This window comes from Bidens hawaiensis, unplaced genomic scaffold (genome assembly GCF_021521415.1).
Source record: "Bidens hawaiensis isolate Kalapana, Puna unplaced genomic scaffold, B.hawaiensis_p1.1 tig00041605_1, whole genome shotgun sequence".
Lineage (NCBI taxonomy): Eukaryota > Viridiplantae > Streptophyta > Magnoliopsida > Asterales > Asteraceae > Bidens > Bidens hawaiensis.
The window spans coordinates 1-19788 of record NW_027505720.1 but is presented as its reverse complement, the minus strand read 5'-3'; the positions used below and the strand labels follow the sequence as shown (position 1 = coordinate 19788).

Below are 19788 nucleotides of genomic sequence, written 5' to 3'. Positions count from 1 at the left end.
CTTTCAAGAACATGAATCGATCATGAACGATTGCCAATAGAATTGACAACCACCAACTTTGAATTAGTGATTTAAGATGGTGAAACATTTCTCATCAAAAGATAATTGTAATATAACCATGTACTTTACTAGACTACATCATATGTCTTGATTAATTATCAAGTAAAACAAGGCTTCTTCATAGATTTTAGATGGTAAAAGGAGTTTAGCTCATAATGAGCATGATGATAAACATTAAGATGAATGATGATAACAAATACATGATTAAACTTGGAACAATCTAACCAATTGTAGATGAATCTTCCTTCTTAATGATGGTAATGATGGTTGATGATGATGGTTAATGGTGATGACCTCCATGCCTTCAAACTCTTCACTAGATCTTCAAAGTGAGTGTTAGTGTGTGTTTTTATAAGTGAAAACCGGATAGATATCTTTTCAAGGCACACCAAATGAGTGCAACATGAGCCACTATTTATAGGCAATCTGGAGTGTGAGCCACGGCCACGTGGTTGGTGGGCACGCCCCCATGCATTTTTATGACATGTGCCAGATTTGTTTTGTCTTTTCTGAAAGGTGGCCACGACCCCGTGGTTGGTGGACACGGCCCCGTGGTTTTTAGTGACATGTGCTAATTCTTCTTTGTCTTTTCTGTGTTCTCGTCCACGGCCCCGTGTTTGGTAGGCACGGCCCCGTGCTTTTGCTTCCATATTTTGTCTTTTCTTGTGTTCAGAAGCATGGGTCCGTGTTTCTTGAAGCATGGGGTCGTATTTCTTTGTTTTCTTGTGTTTTCTTCTGTTATTCTTCGTCTTTTCGCTTGTTTCTTTGTTTGGGGCTTGGTTTCACCTGAAATTATGTTTTATTATGATAAGTAGCCTCTTATGCTATGTTATTAGATAGAAATTGCAGTTTTTAAAAATTATTTGATGCTGAAAAGATGTATATTTCTATGTAAATCAAACATCCTCACACTTGAACATTGCTTGTCCTCAAGCAATCTTTTTATAAATAGCCTCTAAAAACAACAAGCTTAGATTATAACCATCCCTTTAGTGAGCTCCAAGAAGATGAAACAAAATAACCAATCTTTATGTTAGTGATAAATAAGAAGGAACTTTTGTTTTTGTGAGCTTCCGTTTATGCAAAACGTCACGTTCTCACAATGTTCACTCACACTCGGTTTTATATCTGATCATACTGTGATGTATGTATGTGAACACTCTTAGTCAAAGCAACCTGTGATAAATAAGCTTGTAACAAGTTCAAATCTCCACCTTTTAAAGGGTTGCATAGATCAGAAGGTACAAGGGTTTGGTTTTGTGTGAGTAGGGATTTGGTATTTGGTGGTTCAAGGGTTTAAGTTAATGAGGATGGTAAATACAACTTCCACTGATTATCGGGAGTCTTGAGATGTCTTCAATGGTTAGCTCCTTTTCTCCGAAATATATATATATATTATATATCTAATGACTCTTTTAAGGTCAGATCGTCAAGACCAGTTTTATCGAGGATGTGGATCAATTCTTCCTCAATCCTGTTCTGAATATAACTTCCAACTCTAATGGATCGTTCGGCTTTGAGCCTAATAGCCCCCACCCTCATTAGTTCGGTATATTTATGCTGAGACTGAGTTTGACTTTTTCTACATCTTCCTTCGTGGGACCAGTTTCTGCAACCTAAGCATCGTTCATATCTTTTTGCTCTTCTCTTCATTGCGTTTTTGGAAATTCCACAGAATGATGGCCTTTGTTCTTCTTGGCGCCACTTTTTCCTCACCTCATTACTAAAGAGAAAGATTCTCTCCCTAAGTTCTGAAGGTAACCTAGGTTTTGTGAAGTGTATGCAGCAAAGGAAATTGAAATCGAAAGAATGCATTTCCAGTTCTTTAGGGTCTGCCGGTAAAAGACTAGCGTTGTATTTTACCGGTGAGAGGGATAAAATGATAAGGTTTTTGGTTAAAGTTTTTGGGTTTTGTAATTTGGTAATGGGTTTGATAGAATTGTGTCAATATTACCTTTTTCCTTACAACGCTTCGTGAGGTCTTGAAATGAATAATTGCGACAAGTTCTAAATCACACGAAACATATGACTCATTCAAAGCTTCCGAAAAAATATTTATATGGCATGAGGTGTATCTCACAGTAACGGAGGAATTGGGTATTAACGCCATATTTTGCATAAATTCATTCTCAACAATTACAAAACTTCTTTTTACTTTTTCACTTTTTTGTAATGATTGGTTATTTGCAAAAAAAAATTCTTGGTTTTCTCTTTAGGTTTTAAAATAATCTTTGTTTGCTGCAAAAAAATATTTGTTGATTTAGAGAATTTTTATAATTAATTGAACAAACAATTGGTCAAGTAATTCTCCTCCCCACACTTGAATCTCACATTGTCCTCAATGTGAAAAGATTCATGAAAATATAAAAATTCTAATTGACCTACGGGTTAACGAAATTTCGACAGAGCGTCCCCTGTTTATCATCCGTTTTCCTGTTTTTGTACCTGTATAATATAAAACTACAAACAACCACAAACAACCAAGCATAAACTGCTGAAAATTGGGTATGGAATCATCCATCCCTTGCCCTATCGGGATAAATTAGTACCTAGCATAATGTCTTTGGCACCCACGGCCATAAAAATATCCAAACCAACACATAAACAAACAAACAAGTACGACAGAAAGTAAATTGTTTAAAACACATATAATAAGTTCATAAAATACTACCAACCCCATGCCCGTGCCCGACCTACTAGTGTCGCTAGTCATCAGTTACCCGTGTCCAGGTCAAATGGTCCCCACTGCCTGTCCATGCGTTAGCCCAATCGTTCAATCTCTCGCCTCGTTTCTTCATACTCGGCTGCTTGTTGTGCATCGGAAGCAGCCATCTGCTCGTTAATCCTGTTAAATGAGGCGGTAGTGTTAATTGAGAATTGATCGATAAGTCCATATATACCCTCCAAAGAGTATCGGCTGTCGTGTGACGAGCTGGCCGGCCGCTGATGAAGATAGGCCTCCTCTCTGACGGTAAGTTCGGCGGCGGCTTTGTCTGGGTGGTGATGTCCTTCTCTCGTGCACATCCTGTATCATCATCTCTGTCGGGTCTTCCGGATCCCAAACCTGGTTGTTTTTATCACAAAACCTCCACACATTCGGGCTGATTTGCTGGATCATTTACATGCTTTCACAGTAATCAAGGTTGAGAGCTATCGGGTCTGGGCTTCGAGTTCCTTCTGTATCTGCACCATAGGCCTCAAAAAGGTTGCGGATCCACGGACCACCGAAGATCGGGGTATTTCCTCGGGCACTTGCATTTGTTATGAAGAGGTTGCATAATAGCATCATGATATTGCATGCTAGGTCGTTTTTCATGCAGTATAATGCCCAAAGATCCCTCAGGTTGACAACCCCTTCACTTTGTCCTCGAGCTGTGACGGTGTGACTGAGCAAACGGTGGATGTACCTCATGAGTGGGTCACGCAGTCCTGTGCTTTTTGAAACGCTTGGTTTATACTCTGTTGTACCATAACTCAACTGTTCCCAAGCTTGTGCCCTTGTGTCACCTGCTTCAGCTTCATCATCATCACCTTCATCTGTAAACGTTGTTTTAGCCTCGAACCAGATGTCTGAGTCGGTTTCCTCGGTCGTGTTAATTCCCAAATCAACTCCTAATTGGGTGACGGAAGTTGTACGGCATATACCCCCACATCGGAACTAGATTGCCTCTTCATCCCACATATCAAACTTTTTCTTCTTTATATTGAACGAGGCTAAGAATTCCTTTGTAAGTTCCGTCACCGATTTCCCTGTTTGACTAAAAACCCGTCTCCAAGGTCCCCTCACAATGTTCTCATAACGGTTCCATTGGTTGACGTTCCTCAAAGTGTTTTCACATGCATAGAAGTTGGCTTCTGGATACCTGTTGTTGAGATAAGTTAATCTTGTGTTTGCTTGTCGGTCCTTTGTTTTGCGGTTTGGGAAGACTAGAAATGCATGAACTTCTTCTCCATACTCAGCCATCTGCAATTTACACCCGAATTAGTCAAAATTCGTGAAAAATTTTCAATTTGCTGGAACAGAGAGCAAAGCACGGTGGCGTGCTTTCAGAAGCACGGCCCCGTGCTGTTGCCTCTGGCTCAGTTTCCTTTGATGTTTGACTTTTGGTTGACCACGATTCGTGTTGTTTTGGGCACAGCTCGTGTTTTTAATACCGATTTCTATCTTACTCAGACTCGAACCCTCGTTTCTAACCGGTTATATCAATTTGGTTTAATGGTGTGTCGGGTATTTACGCTAACACCCAAAACCCAAATTGTCCCTTTCAATCAAACCCTAACCATCAAACATTCAACAATCTATTCATCATATGCAAGCAAAATAACCCATATCCTTTTCGGGTTTTGACCCAATTTGGTCGATTTGAGCGATTCTGGGGTTAAACTAAACCTAAAATGGTGAATTTGAACAATGCAATTGTTAAATTAACATACCTTAGGTTTCGAATTGAAGATTTGATGAAGAAATTAGCGAAATATTGGATGGTCGGCGGTTTTCGGTCCAGAATCGTAGTGAATGTTAGGGTTGGTGGTTGAAAAATGTTATTTTATTAAGTTAAAACTCGTAACTGCTTTGGGACCAAAAGCACGGCCCCGTGCTTTTAGAGGCACGGTACCGTGCTGCGTAGTGCAGACAGTATTTGTTTAAATTTTATTTATTTGTCGAGCTGGTTCTTTTTTAACTGGTTTTATTTTCTGGTTAGTTTGAGACAGTAAGTAAAAGTCCTAAACTTCATTAAAACATTAAACATAAAACTAAAGACATAATTAAACATAGATAAAATGAAAAGTACAACAAAAACTCTCGATTTTAACACATAGTACTAGCAGGAACAACTTCAAAACGAAACAAAGTTAGAACCTCAACGGCCACCACTTCTGAACAAGTCCTGGATGTGTGATGGTGCTCGTTTGGCTTCCAAAAGTTCGTCAAGCTTTTTGTTGAGCGTAACGATTTCTCGGTTGAGAAAGTTAAGTTTGGAAGTCACATCTTTGTGGTGGCCATCCACAACATGGAAGTTCTTGAACCTAAGCAGGTCGACTTTGTTGATTAACTCGATCACTCGAGCTTCGGTTTGCATGTTGCTCTCAACTTGATGTCTTATGATGCATTGGAGTCTTATGACCTCCTCCTCAAGGTATGAGGAGGATTCATGTTGTTTTCCCTTTTTCACTGGCCTCCATTCAACCCTTTTTCCTTCCATTTAGGTAAGTTGTGTTTGGTGTGAATGGAATAGTGAATTTATGCATGCATTATATAGAGACTGGAAAATTGAACACGGCACCGTGCTGCTAGAGGAATAAATGTTTCTGAGTCAGAGAATTGTACGAAGTCAGCGCGTATCATGCTGAAGATTCTGGGGTGACCACGGACTCGTGCTTAGGAAAGCACGACCCGTGCTTTTTGTCACGTCGAATTTCTTTGTAATTTTCAGCAATATGCAAGATCTGAAATTCTTAGAATGACGTTTATTATGATAATTTAGAAGTTTGATCATCTAAAAATTACTTTTCATTAAAAATAAAAGTCCTAGAACAATTACGGGATAAGCCCGATTTCCTAAGAATGGAAAATAATCGGGTTAAGCCCGAAGTCCTAACACATTGTGCTTAATGCACTTGTTTACACATAAAAACAGAAAGTTAAGTTTCCTAGAGTTCCCCGAAAGGCTCTCCTCCTCCGAATGGTCCTGGTGGTGGATAATACGTGATACCGAGAACTTGAAACCGGAGTTGTTCATTGATGTCTTGGAGTTCCATTTTCATGTTTTCCACTGATTCGGTGAGTTGAACGAGACGCATCTCAGCAAGGAGATTCATTTCGGTGAGTTCTTTAACGAGTTTTGAAGTTTCAAAAGATGCTCGGTTTTGGAAACATGGCGGGCATCGTTTCTCGGGTGTCGGGAAACGGGGATTGCTTCACTCATCTCAGTTGGCATGTTGAATTTTCAGAGGTTATTGGTTTGGTTGGTGCAAGGAATGCAATGACACAAGGTGCCTTTTATAACCAATCAGCAAGCCGAGCACGGCCCCGTGATCTTGGAAGCACGGCCCCGTGTTTTTGTTCTCACAATTCTGTTACAAACCAGTCTGACTGAGATTTTTTTTGCAGCGAAGATGCCGGTCCGCATTTTTAGGCACGGGACCGTGCTTTTAAGAGCACGCCCCCGTGGTTTTCAAAATTATTATTATTATTATTATTATTATTATTATTATTATTATTATTATTATTATTATTATTATTTTTAATTATCAAGTATTTTTGTAATTTATTTACAAGGCCTAGTTTTGTGAAGGTCTTGGCCAGACCTTGTTTCCTTGATTTCTTATTCAGGGAGTTGGAGGGTTAATACCTCCAGAACTTCATCAAGTGGACCGTCGATATATGGCTTTAATCGATGTCCATTTACCTTGAACTTTTGGCCATTTGAATTTAAAATTTCGATTGTTCCATAGTCAAAAACTGATTCAACTATGTATGGACCTGTCCATCGAGATTTTAGTTTTCCTGAGAAAAGACGTAAACGAGCGTTGTATAACAGTACACGATCACCAGTTTGAATTTTTTTGTTTCCTTTAAAATGGGCGTCGTGTAGGCGTTTAGTCTTTTCTTTGTAAGACCAGGAATTTTCGTAGGCCAATGTTTTCAGTTCCTCGAGCTCACGAATTTGGTCTTCCCGGTTTACTCTGGCGGACGTAAGATCAAAATTCACTGCTCTGAGGGCCCAGTAGGCTTTGTGTTTTAACTCTACTGGCAGATGACATGCCTTCCCGTAAACGAGCTTGAAGGGTGTCGTTCCTATGGGAGTTTTGTAGGCCGTCCTGAGGGCCCACAAAGCGTCATCTAACTTTTCTGCCCAATTTTTGTGATTCATCCCTACAGTTCTTTCTAAAATTCTCTTAATTCCTCGTTTCGAGACCTCTACTTGCCCACTGATCTGAGGGTGATATGGTGTTGACAGTCGGTGGTGAACCCCATATCGTGCTAAGACTTTGTCCATCAGAGTGTTACAGAAGTGGGTACCTCTGTCAATGATTAGGGCTTTTGGAGTACCGAATCGTGAAAATAACCTTTTTAGAAATCTTACTACAACCCGAGCATCATTAGTGGGAAGAGCTTGTGCTTCTACCCATTTAGATACATAATCAACTGCTACGAGAATGTATTTATTTCCGAATGAGTTAGGAAATGGGCCCATGAAATCTATTCCCCATACATCAAAGATCTCACAAATTTGAATGCCCTTTTGAGCCATCTCATTTTTTGATGAGACGTTCCTGAATCTTTGACAAGCATCGCATGCTTGGATCAAATTATGTGTATCTTTGTATATGGTGGGCCAGAAAAATCCTGCATCAAACACTTTCCTGACCGTAGTGGCGGTACCATGGTGTCCACCTGTTGGTCCTTCATGGCAGTGTTTGAGAATGTTTAAGGCCTCCTTGCCTGCTACGCATCTACGAATAACTTGATCCGCACCTATCCTAAATACGTATGGATCTTCCCAGAAGTAAAACTTAAGATCGGAGAAGAATTTCTTCCGCTGTTGATAGGTAAACCCTTTTCTTAGGATTCTACAAGCTAGGTAATTTGCGAAGTCGGCATACCAAGGACTTTCGTCTTTTTCCTCTGTGACTGCTTGAATGCGCATGAGAATTTCATGTGGGAGATTATCGTTGATAATTTCTTTGTGAAATTCTTCAGGAGTTGGACATTCTAAGCGCGATAGGTGGTCGGCGGCGACATTCTCTGCTCCCTTTTTATCCTTGACCTCGATGTCAAATTCTTGGAGTAGTAGGATCCATCGGATGAGTCTGGGTTTGGCATCTTGTTTGTTGAAGAGGTAATGTACTGCGGCATGGTCAGTGTAAACTATGGTTTCGGAAAGAACTAGATAGGATCTAAATTTTTCAAAGGCAAATACTACTGATAGTAACTCTTTTTCTATTGTGGTGTAATTTTCCTGTGCATCGTTTAGAGTTTTACTTGCATAGTAAATTGGGTGAAAGTGCCTTTTTTTGCATTGTCCGAGTACGGCTCCAACTGCAAAGTCACTTGAATCGCACATGATTTCGAATGGAAGGGTCCAATCGGGTGTAGTCATGATTTGTGCGTTGACAAGATTTTCTTTTAATGTGTTGAATGATTCAACACATTCTTCAGAGAAGAGGAATGGTGCGTCTTTCTCCAGAAGTTTGGTCATAGGTCTTGAGATTTTTGAAAAGTCTTTTATGAATCGACGGTAGAAACCTGCATGACCTAGAAAACTTCTAATGGCTTTGACTGAAGTTGGAGGTGGAAGTTTGGATATGGTTTCTATTTTGGCCCTATCAACTTCTAGTCCGTTTCGAGAAATTTTGTGACCGAGAACAATACCTTCCTTCACCATAAAGTGGCATTTTTCCCAGTTGAGTACTAGATTTACTTCTTCACACCTTGTTAACGTCTTGTCTAGGTTTTTTAAACAATGATCGAAGGAATCCCCAAAGACCGAGAAGTCGTCCATGAAGACTTCCATAGAGTTTAAGATGAAATTCTTAATGATAGTTGGTTGTATTCACCTATTTTTGCAATAATAGCTTGGTTCACGGCGGGATTAACCGCATTTTATATGTGTCGGATCTATTTACTTACTTTTGAAGGACATTTAAACGTTCATTTTCAAAATTACAGTGGAAAAAGGAATACCCCCTTGGATTCAATATCTCTATGGGGTAAAGAAGGATCATTTCGTGAAAGATGGCCACCATGCAACGTTGGAAGGTGGCCGGAGCATTACATAATCCAAATGGCATTCTTCGGTAGGCGAAGGTTCCATACGGACATGTAAAGGTGGTTTTCTCCTGATCTTCAGGAGCAATGGGAATTTGGAAATATCCGAAAATCCGTCAAGAAAACAGTAGAACATTTTCCCAGATAATCGCTCAAGCATTTGATCGATGAAAGGAAATGGGAAGTGATCTTTTCTTGTGGCCTCAATAAGCTTTCGATAATCAATGCAAACTCGCTAGCCTGTGTGGTTCTCATTGGTACCAACTCGTCTTATTCGTTCATTACGACAATCATTCCTCCCTTCTTGGGCACTACTTGAACGGGACTAACCCAAGGTGAATCCGAGATCGGGTAGATTAATCCTGCATCAAGCAGTTTGATTACTTCCTTCTTCACCACATCTTGCATGTTGGGACTGAGACGTCTCTGATGTTGGACCACGGGTCTGTATTCTTCTTCCATGAGAATCTTGTGAGTACAAAAAGAAGGACTGATGCCCTTGATATCCATAATCTTCCATGCGATGGCCTTCTTATGGTTTTTGAGAACCTTAAGAAGTTCGTTTTTCTCTTTTCAGAAAGGTGAGATGAAATAATTACTGCGAGTAGAGAGTCTTTCTCTAGAAAGGCGTATTCGAGATGTTTTGGTAGTTCTTTTAACTCTAAGGCTGGTGGTTCTTCGATTGATGGTTTTGATTTTTCATTGTTTTCAATGATTTCATATATCATTTCTGATTCTTCGTGGTAGTCATTACTGAGATTTTCGTTTTCTAAAATGGGTTTGTTGAGCGTTTTGTCTAAGACTTGTGTTTCTAGGAGAGTATTGATGGAGGAATCTCGCATATAGCAACTTACGATGGAATCTATGATGTCAACACAGTATAATGTGTCATCGTGCTGTTGCGGATATTGCATAGATTTTCCTATGTCAAAAGTGATTGCCTCGTCATTGACCCTGAGAGTGAGTTTGCCGGTGAAAACATCAATGATAGTCTTTGCGGTGGCCAAAAGGGGTCTTCCTAAAATCAGAGGTACACTTTTGTCTTCCTCCATGTCCAGAATTACAAAATCTACTGAGAAAACGAACTTGTCAATTTTGAGAAGCATGTTTTCAACAATGCCCTGAGGATATTTAAGATATCGGTCAACTAATTGAATGCTCATGCGGGTGGGCTTTGGTTCTCCTATCCCTAGTTTTGCAAAAACCGCATAGGGCATTAAATTAATACTAGCTCATAGGTCAGCTAGGGCATTGCTAACAGACAAATTTCCTATGAGACAAGGGATAGTAAAGCTCCCTGGATCGGTCATATTTGTTGGTAGCTTGCTTTGGAAGACAGCTGAACATTCTTCACTTAGGGTGACATGCGAGAGCTCCTCCAGCTTCCTTTTGTTTGTCAGCACTTCTTTGAGAAACTTGATATATTTTGGCATCTGAGCAATAATCTCGACAAAAGGGATGTTGATATGGAGTTGCTTAAAGAGTTCTAGAAACTTCCCATACTGTGCTTCCAATCGCTCCTGCTTCAGTCTTCCAGGGTATGGAATAAGTGGGACATAAGTTCGGACTGGCTCCTTGGGCTGTACTGTGCTCGTTGGGGTCAGCCTTTACTGTGTTTCATCAGGAAATTTCTTTTCCATAGCTGGTTCTGAAGTTGGTGAGACAATAGTGGTTGTACCGCTTCTGAGTGTAACGGCGTTAGCTGTTGCATTCGGGTTGGTGATTGTGTTGCTTGGAAGGGTGCCAGGTGGTCTTTCGGATAATTGTCGGGCAATTTGTCCGATTTGAGTTTCTAGATTCTAAAGTGATGCTTATTGACTTTTGAGATCGGCTTCATGTTTTAATAATACTCCGCTGATATCAACAGCTCTTGAGTCGGCCTTCTTTTCTGCCTCATTTGTTTGGGTCATCAGTTGGATTAGCATTTCTTCGATCTTTGAGTAGCTTGGGTTTTGATGGCTACTAGAACTCTGATCTTGAAATTGAGGTTTAGGTTGGAATGGTTGATTTATCGGTCTCTTTTCGAATCCGGGTAAAGGTTGAGTGTTACCTACGTCTTTCCAGCTGAAATTCGGGTGGTTTCTCCATCCTGGATTGTAGTTATTGCTGAAAGCGTTGTTCTGTCGAGCGATAAAATCGACTTCTTCCATGGCCGTGATGGCTTGTTTACAATCACTCGTCTTATGATTTCCTCCACAGGTGTCACAGTTGAGTCTGGTTTTTGTTAGCTCGGCTTGAAGTTGTTCGAATTTTTTAGAAAGAGCTTCAAGCTGTGCTGTAACAAGAGTGTTGGAATCAACGTGGTATATTCCTTTATGAGTTGGTGTAGATCTTGGTGGGTTGTAAGCGAAACTCTTCTTTGCGGCCTTCTCCAGGACTTCAAATGCTTCGTTAGGTGATTTGGATCCCATGTCTCCACCAGCAATAAATTTGGACTTCAAATATTCCTTAATAATTTGATGTTAATTTTTTTTTCTAAGCACACAACAAAATTATCCAAAAGACATTGATTATGGCATATTAGACATAGTTGGTCATTTCCAATGTGGTGTAGTGATAAGAAACTTGAGTTTTTCAATAGAGACCCAAGTTTAAGCCTCACTGACAACACTTTAGAGGGGGGCATGGGTGGCTCAGTGAATGAAGACTGTGATCTTTGTGATCTCTGTTCGATCATGAGGTCCGGGTTTTATTGGTGCCTTCGAGCGGGTGGTTTTCTCCGTAACTGGAGATAACTTGGAGCCACTTAAGGGCTCCGTACGGCTGGGTTGGGCCAGTTGGCGGTGACCTTTTGCCATTGGGTCGCCCTGTACAAAGTATCTAGACAATTCTTTGTTAATCGGTCGTTTATAAGAAAAAAATACATAGTTGATTTGCTAGAAATGTACAAGAGACAAAGTAAAACTTGGTAAATTCACTTTCAAGTAGTCATGGTGTTTGTTATTGTCGTCTTATGATTAAATTACCCCAAAAAATAATCTTAACAATTGTAATTTGTTATTTATATATTTAGTCCCACCTACAATAACCTAAAATACTAGTTTGGTAAATCGATGGCTTAGAGCTTGAAAAAGGACGTTTTGCCAAGTAGATTTCGAAAAAGCATTCAACATTTGAAACATGTTTTTCATACAGTGTCAAATTCTCGATTAGAAGACCAAATCTATCCTATTTGTTTTACATAGACAGCACAATCTTCATGGGTGAATTGTCAGCTGCGGTCTCAAAGTTAACTTACAAAAAGATGAACCGATAGGTTGAAATAACTTTGTATTGATTGAAAGAGAATACATAGGAGCTCATTATAAAGAGCTAAATATTACAAACTGGACCCTCTAAAATTATAGACATAAATTACTTAGTCCAACATTCCCCCGCAAGTTCAGGCCGGGAAACGAGCTGCAACTTGGATCTTAAAAACGTAAAGCGCTAAGAGGGTAATGGCTTGGTGAAGATATCCCAACCTGATCATTTGTGGAAATAAATTGAACATTTAGTTTTCTTTGAGCCACTTGTTCACGGACAAAGTGAAAGTCAACCTCAATGTGCTTTGTTCGAGCATGGAAAATAGGATTAGCAGATAGGTAGGTAGCTCCTAGATTGTCACACCAAAGAATAGGAGGCTTTTTGACTGAAAAACCAAGTTCATGTAGAAGTGACTTTAACCAAATCAATTCAGCCACGGTATCAGCAAGTGCCTTGTATTCAGACTCGGTTGAAGATCGTGAAACAGTTCGTTGTTTACGGGCAGACCAAGAGACGAGATTCGATCCAAGATAAATGGCAGGATCGACGGTCAACCGGACAACCAGCCCAATCAGAGTCAGAGAAGGCTTGTACCATGGAGTGTTGGTTTTGCCAGTTGACATCAGTAAAAGCTTGCAAGGAAGAGCCAGATGTGTGGCGTAGAACAAGGCCCATATTGGTAGTCCCTTTTAGGTAGCGCATGATGCGTTTAACAGCTGCCCAATGGTTCTCTGTAGGAGCATTCATGAACTGACAGACACGGTTAACAGCAAAAGTAATGTCTGGGCAAGAGAGAGTGGCATATTGTAAGGCTCCAACGACCTGGCGATATCGCACAGGATCAGAAAGTGGTGGACTGTCATCAATGGTCAACACTTGGTAGGGGCTCATAGGTGATGAGACCGGTTTGCAATCAGAGAGGCCAGATCGTTGAAGGAGGTCCAAAAAATACTTTCTTTGTGACAAAATGAGATCTTTGTTATGATGAAGAACTTCTATTCCCAAAAAATAATGAAGTCTGCCCAGATCCTTAATGGCAAAAGTGGAGCTGAGCTGAGTAATAATGTTGTTAACGACACTCGGGTTGTTTCCGGTGATGATAATGTCGTCAACGTATACAAGCACATAAACAAGATTGCCACGGTTGTTCATAATAAATAATGAAGGATCTGTTTTAGACCCTTGGAAACCAAGTTGAATCAGAACATTGGATAGCCCGATAAAACCATGCCCGCGGGGCTTGTTTGAGCCCATAAAGAGACTTAGAAGAAGGCATACATGATTTGGTTTACTTGGATCAGTAAAGCCTGGTGGTTGCCTCATATAAATTGTTTCATTCAAGTCACCATGTAAGAATGCATTTTGAACATCTAGTTGGCGAAGAGACCAAGCGTTTGTCACAGCAAGGGATAAAAGAACCCTGATTGTTGTGGCTTTGACAACGGGACTAAAGGTCTCATGATAGTCTACACCATGCTGTTGAGTAAACCCTTTGGCAACAAGGCGTGCTTTATGCCTAGTTACCATGCCTTGTGGATCTGTCTTCAACCTATACACCCACTTACAATCAACAACATTAGTATTAGGGACATAAGGAACCAAAGACCATGTCCCGTTCTTACAAAGTGCTGTAAACTCCTCGGTCATGGCGAGACGCCACTCTGGGGATTTGTTGGCAACGGTAAACGAGGTAGGTTTGATGGATGGTGAGGAAGAAATAATTGTGTAGGCAGATGGGTTATAGCGAGTAGTGCGTTTAGGGTTTTGGCGTAGGTTAGCTGGACGAGACCGTGGAGGGGGTGGAGGTGGAGTAGGAATAATTTGTTGGGAAGTAGAGGAATTTGGGGCCGTGGAAGGCGAGGCTTGAGGAGAGGATAAGGCAGTAAAGGGTTGTGGTGATGGTGGGAGTAGTAGTGCTAGGAGATGAATTAATGTTTATAGGATCTGGAGTGGTATGTGGAATGGGGTCAGGAAAGATGGATACATATGGAGAACCAGAGGTAGCAGCTGATTGGGATGGTGAGGAAACAGGAACTTGAAAAGGGAAGACTGCTTCATTGAAACGCACATGTCTAACAATATATATTTTGTCTGTTGCGGGGTCAAGACAACGATAACCGTGGTGGTGAGGACTGTAACCGAGGAAAACACAAGGTGTGTATCTAAAATCCATTTTGTGACGGTTATATGGGCGTAAATAGGGGAAGCATTGACACCCAAAAACGCGAAGGAAGGAATAATCTGGTTTGCGATTAAAAAGGTGGTGAAAAGGAGATTTATTTGAAGAAGTTCTGGATGGAAGACGATTTATAAGATAGACAGCGGTTTCGAAGGCAAAGTTCCATAATCGAGGTGGAAGAGAAGAATGGGCAAGGAGAGCAAGCCCTGTTTCCACAACATGACGATTCCGGCGTTCAACAATTCCATTCTGTTCACTAGTGTATGGACATGAACGGCGATGAATTATACCAAGTTTGTTGAAGAAGGGAGAAAGGTTACGAAACTCCCCCCCCCCCCACCAATCAGATTGCACACTTTTTAATTTGGTATTAAACTGTCGTTCGACCATGGTGACAAAGTTGGTAAATGTGGCAAAAGCATCTGATTTTTTAACAAGCAGTGCATAAAGAAGAACACAATTTATTAGAAACAGGTAAGAAATTATTTGAAACAAGCATATGAAAAACACGTTCATGAGGGTATCCGAGATGTTGATGCCAAACGTCAGATGGTGCTTTAGTTGCTGTGAAGACTTGCTTGAGAACAGGCTTAAGTTGAGGGAGGCGAAGCGAATAGAGTCCGTTATCACTTGGACCCATGAGAAGGGTAGTGTGTGAAGACTCGTCCTTCACAACAAAAAAAGAAGAGTGAAATTCAAAATAAACATTATTATCTAGGCAAATTGTTGAATAGATAATAAGTTCTTTTTAATGGTAGGTACGTGAAGAATATCAGACATTATAAATGTTTTATTAGGAGAGAAAAATTTGGAAGAACCAATGTGCAAGATGGGTAAGGGCTTACCGTCACCAACATGGAGTGAGTCAATACCTGAATAAGCTTCGGAGTTGTCAAGATTTGAAAGGTCTGGGGTGACATGGCCATTAGCACCTGTGTCCGGGAGCCAAGTTGTCCCAGAAGTAGATCCAGTTTCTGAGGAGGCAAAATTGGCCTGAGAAGCAGCAGGCCTAGTATTAACCGGAGAATGGTTTGGGCACTGGGATGGTAGGTGACTAATACCACAACGGTTACAATGACCGTACACCATGTTTTGGGTTGAGGCCCATGCAAATTGGTGTGATGGGGCAGATCTATTGTTATCACGTCCCCTATTAGAGTCACGGTAAGTTCCATGGTTAGAACCCCGACGGTTGTTGCGGTTTGGTGTGGGACGAGAGGCATAAAGGGCCTGTGGTGGAGAGATAGGTTGGCTGATCGGATTCAATTGATAACCGAGTTGGGATGCCAAATGTTGTAATTGTGTAAATGAAGATGTATTATTGTTATTATGAACAGGGGTACCTGTGGTGGCAGCAAAAACATGAGAGGGGGTACCAGAGACATCAGATAGCGGTTTGTGCAGCATGAAGTCATGGTCAGAGAGCAGGCTCGGGAGTTCGTTGAAGGTAATCGGTGGGTGGCAAGCCAACAGAGTGGATTTAAGCCCGCTGTATTCATCACGCAGACCAGAAAGTGTAAGCATGATTAGATCCTTATCTTTCATGGGCTCGCCAATATTTGCCAGGGCAGAAGCGTACTCCATGACACGGGACAAATAAGCAATAGGTGTTTCATCTCCCTTCATCATGATCCGAAGTAATTGAGTTCTCAAGGTAAATTCTCTTGAGGCTGTGTGGGGTGCATAAGCCCGTTCCAAGGAAAGCCAAAGATCCCTAGAAGTTGTTCCTTGGACATGTTGAAAAGAGGCCTCGGATATGGTGGACAAAATTAGCATTCGAACATGCGCATCATTAGCGATCCACCGAAGATAATTAGGGTTGTCGGTGGTGGAGGATTCTCCTTCTTTGGTCGGTTCAATAGGAATTTCAGGGGCTGGACAGGGAATAGTTCCATTGACATAATCAAATAGATGATTTGTGATCAGAAAGGGTTCAAGCATTGCTTTCCAATACCCATAGTTGGTAGGGGTAAGGGTAAAAGGGAATTTGTGGCTGTTATGGCCAGTTTTCTCAACATAAGAGAATGGTTGTAGGGCTGCCATGGGTTGATCAGGAAAAAAAAAGTTGGCCAGAGAAGGAGGGCTGGTGATGGTTGGGATGCCCTTGGCTCTAGATACCAAGATGAACCGATAGGTTGCAATAACTTTGTATTGATTGAAAGAGAATACATAGGAGCTCATTATAAAAAGCTAAATATTACAAACTGGACCCTCTAGAATAAACATAAATTACTTAGTCCAACAACTTAAGGTTCTTGCCTTCTTGGCATAGGAGTAAACTTGGAAAAACAAATAACATGGCTCGTATTCTAACGCGTACCTTTTCATTTACATAGTTGAGGTTACATGTAGGAGCAAACATTAACGTATTAGACATATACAGCCTGCTATCAACAAATTTAGTTCCAGGTTATCGACATAATAATTAACAAAAACAGTACTTGGGTGATGCTTCCCATTTATTTCTTATCACTATACTTTTGCAGGTAACTGATGAACTCGAAAGTGTGCATAGAAATTTTTTACGAGGATCATCACAACCTTACAAAATACCTCGGGTTGCATGGTATTAGACGCTTGGTGCCTAAAGCACTCAGGGGCTCAGAATTGGGAGTAGCAGTAGCAATAGATGAGTAAAAAAAATAAATGAGATTGTAGAATTATAAATGCATAGTAGTAGCAGTAGATGAGCATTGAATGCAACTCATGCAAGAGGGGTACTTATAACTAACAGACATTCATGGAAAGTTCTGCCATAAATGACATTCAGCAGATGAGTACCTATCTCTTACGTACCACGACACCGAATTAGTGGTTATTTTATGGTTTGAAACCGATCAAACCAGAAACAAAAACTAAACCGAACCGACGAACAGCCCTACGCAACCAATATTCACCTTAAAAACTACACAAAAAAGGGGGCACAAGAATACATATTATTCCACAACTGGATAAACAGAATTATAGTATATCCTCAAATCTATGCAGAAAAACCAAATTCACAATCCTACAAATCATTCATACCTGCTTGTTCATTGCTACATTTTCAGTTTCTTAAAGCTACCTAAAGCAGTCAAAAATTTCAACACGCAATGCCTTTGCATACCGTGCTTTGTTCAACAAATCTTGGATTTTGGCGGAAGTCGAGCTATGTACAACAAGTAAAGCGCGGAATACATGTCCTGTTTACACTGGTAAATCATCCAATGCGTACCCATCGAATACGAACTCGTTATCCGACTGCCCGACACCTTCTTGTTGTTGATGCTGCTGCTGCATAATAATAAAACAAACTGTTAGTATTTTGTTTACATATTTGAAGGGTATTTTAGTCATTTTACAAGGTTTACGAACGTACATGCTTTAGAACAGCAGCCAGGAGATCATCTTGACCATATTGTTCAGAGTATAACGTATCGTTTTCGGTCTTGACATAAGTGTTGCGATGCTGACCAACATGTGACCCGACATTTGATCCGTTGTGATGAATTCTACTATCAAACCCTTGGGACAAAACCACCTTACCACTAGTCAAATTACGATTCTGCCCTCCCATGTCCCGGCCAGAAGAACGGTTATGTTGAAGTAACATTGGGTTTGAGGCATCCAATCCTCCTTGGATTGTATTATGAGACTGATCAAAGGTCAAACCAACATCCTGTAGGCCCCACTCGCGGTTTTGACTCAAATCATTGAAAATATCATAACTTGGAACAACCCCTTTTCTCGAAACCTTAGTATCTAAATTCACTTCTCCTGGGAGAGCGGATGATGTGGTCGGAAGATTTGGAATTCCCAGATTACCTCCAAGAGGATAACTACCTCCGCGAGAATCCGTTTTCTGATTCATCGAGAAATTAACAAGTGGAGAGGGTTGTGATACCGACACCACGGGATTATAGACAGTTGCCGGTGCCATGTCAATGACTCCGCCACGTGTCAACATCTCATTGGACATAACAGGCTGCCTTGACTGAGGTTGAGATTGAGTTTGACTTTGACCTTGAATGTGGATTTGACTTTGACCACCCATTTGAATCAAAACCAGATTGTTCATTCCTGGTAAAGAATGCTGGCCCGATTGATGCAAACTCACAAACTGTTTCGGTTCCATGTTGGTAGGAATCCCGGGAAGTAAGTTCATTTGTTTGCCACTATTATTATTAGTCAAATGTTGACTTTGAACTTCTGGGTATCTTGACTTCGGGTTTTCAAAGCTGAAAATGTTTCTTTGGTCCATAACAGGCATGGAAATAGTTGACTTTGAGTTACCAGCCCGCCCAGACCCGCAGCTTGGAGAGTTGCAAGACTTTGAGGCGGGAGTTGACCAAGTTGACCACTAGCAGCTAGAGCTTGGAGATCAAGCCCGTTAAGTGACGACATTGATCCGAATCCCGGATCTGGCCCACCCATAAAGCCTGCATTCATCCCTCCAGGATGCTGCGACCCGCTCAGTCTTCTAAGATAGAGACGGTATTTCTGCACCAATTAAGGGCAAATCAGTAATTTCACATCGAAAACTGAAAAAATAGAAACCGATAAGATGTTTACTTGAAGGTGACTGGCGACATTTTCTCGAGTTAAACCGGGAACATTCATTAACTCCAAGATTTTCTTTGGTACGGCCTCTGTATAGGAAGGGCAAAATATTAATTTCACATCAAGTAACCATTAACAATACAAAAAGTTTGAAACTTTATCATACTATCGATTCCAAGCTGATTAACCGCTGCAACAAATTGTTGATGGAGTTCAACCGACCAACGACCCGAGGCTTCTTTAAAGAAGACGATTCATCCCGTTCATCTGCTTCATCATCCTCATCTTTCCTCCTTTTTGTGCTTTTCCAATTATGCCCTTCGTTTGCGGAAGAAGAGTAATCGGGCTCTTCAGGCTGCTTCTGCTCATCAGCACTTGCTGACTGGTCAAGATCTTTCCACTCGTGCCTACGTTTTCGAACCACGTGTTGCCATATGTTGCGTAATGCCTCGATCCGAACAGGCTTTATTAAATAATCACATGCGCCGTGTGTAACGCCTTTCATAACTACACTCTTGCTGTCATCAGCAGACATCACTGTGATACCATCAAGTTGGTCAAACTTAATTCACAAATAGATCAAGAAAATTGTGTACAGATCAAGAAATCAACCAACTGGATCATGGAATTTAATTATGAACATTTCAAGTCAATAAGAAGATTAAAAACTGAAAGTCAAAATCAGAGACGTTGACTTACTAATTACAGGAAGATCCATTTCAAGCCCAATGTGTTCCAGCAGTTTGAATCCATCCATATCAGGCATATGAACATCACTTATTACAACATCAAATCCATTCTTATTTTCCCTTAAATAGGATAAAGCAACCTCAGCTCTGTGCATTTAGTCACTGCAATATTTTTACCAAAAGAGTCAAAATTCATAATCCAAAATAAATTCCTTATCAAGTTCAAGATTTAAAACTTTATTATCATAATTATGAACCTAAATCCAACTGGGTTTTTGCCAATTTATAATCTTGTAAAAGAT

General features: G+C 40.7%; 1 pseudogene across 1 annotated transcript; it reads right to left on the bottom strand.

Annotated features, from left to right (window-relative positions):
* Positions 1 to 17170: 17170 nt before the first annotated feature.
* Positions 17171 to 19656, bottom strand: LOC143614960 (two-component response regulator ARR2-like; annotated as a pseudogene). The gene is made up of 5 exons (XR_013150384.1): positions 19497 to 19656; positions 18964 to 19334; positions 18810 to 18886; positions 17617 to 18737; positions 17171 to 17531 (listed from the first exon to the last, which is right to left on the bottom strand). The product of XR_013150384.1 is annotated as a two-component response regulator ARR2-like (transcript).
* Between the last annotated feature and the right edge of the window lie 132 nt (positions 19657 to 19788).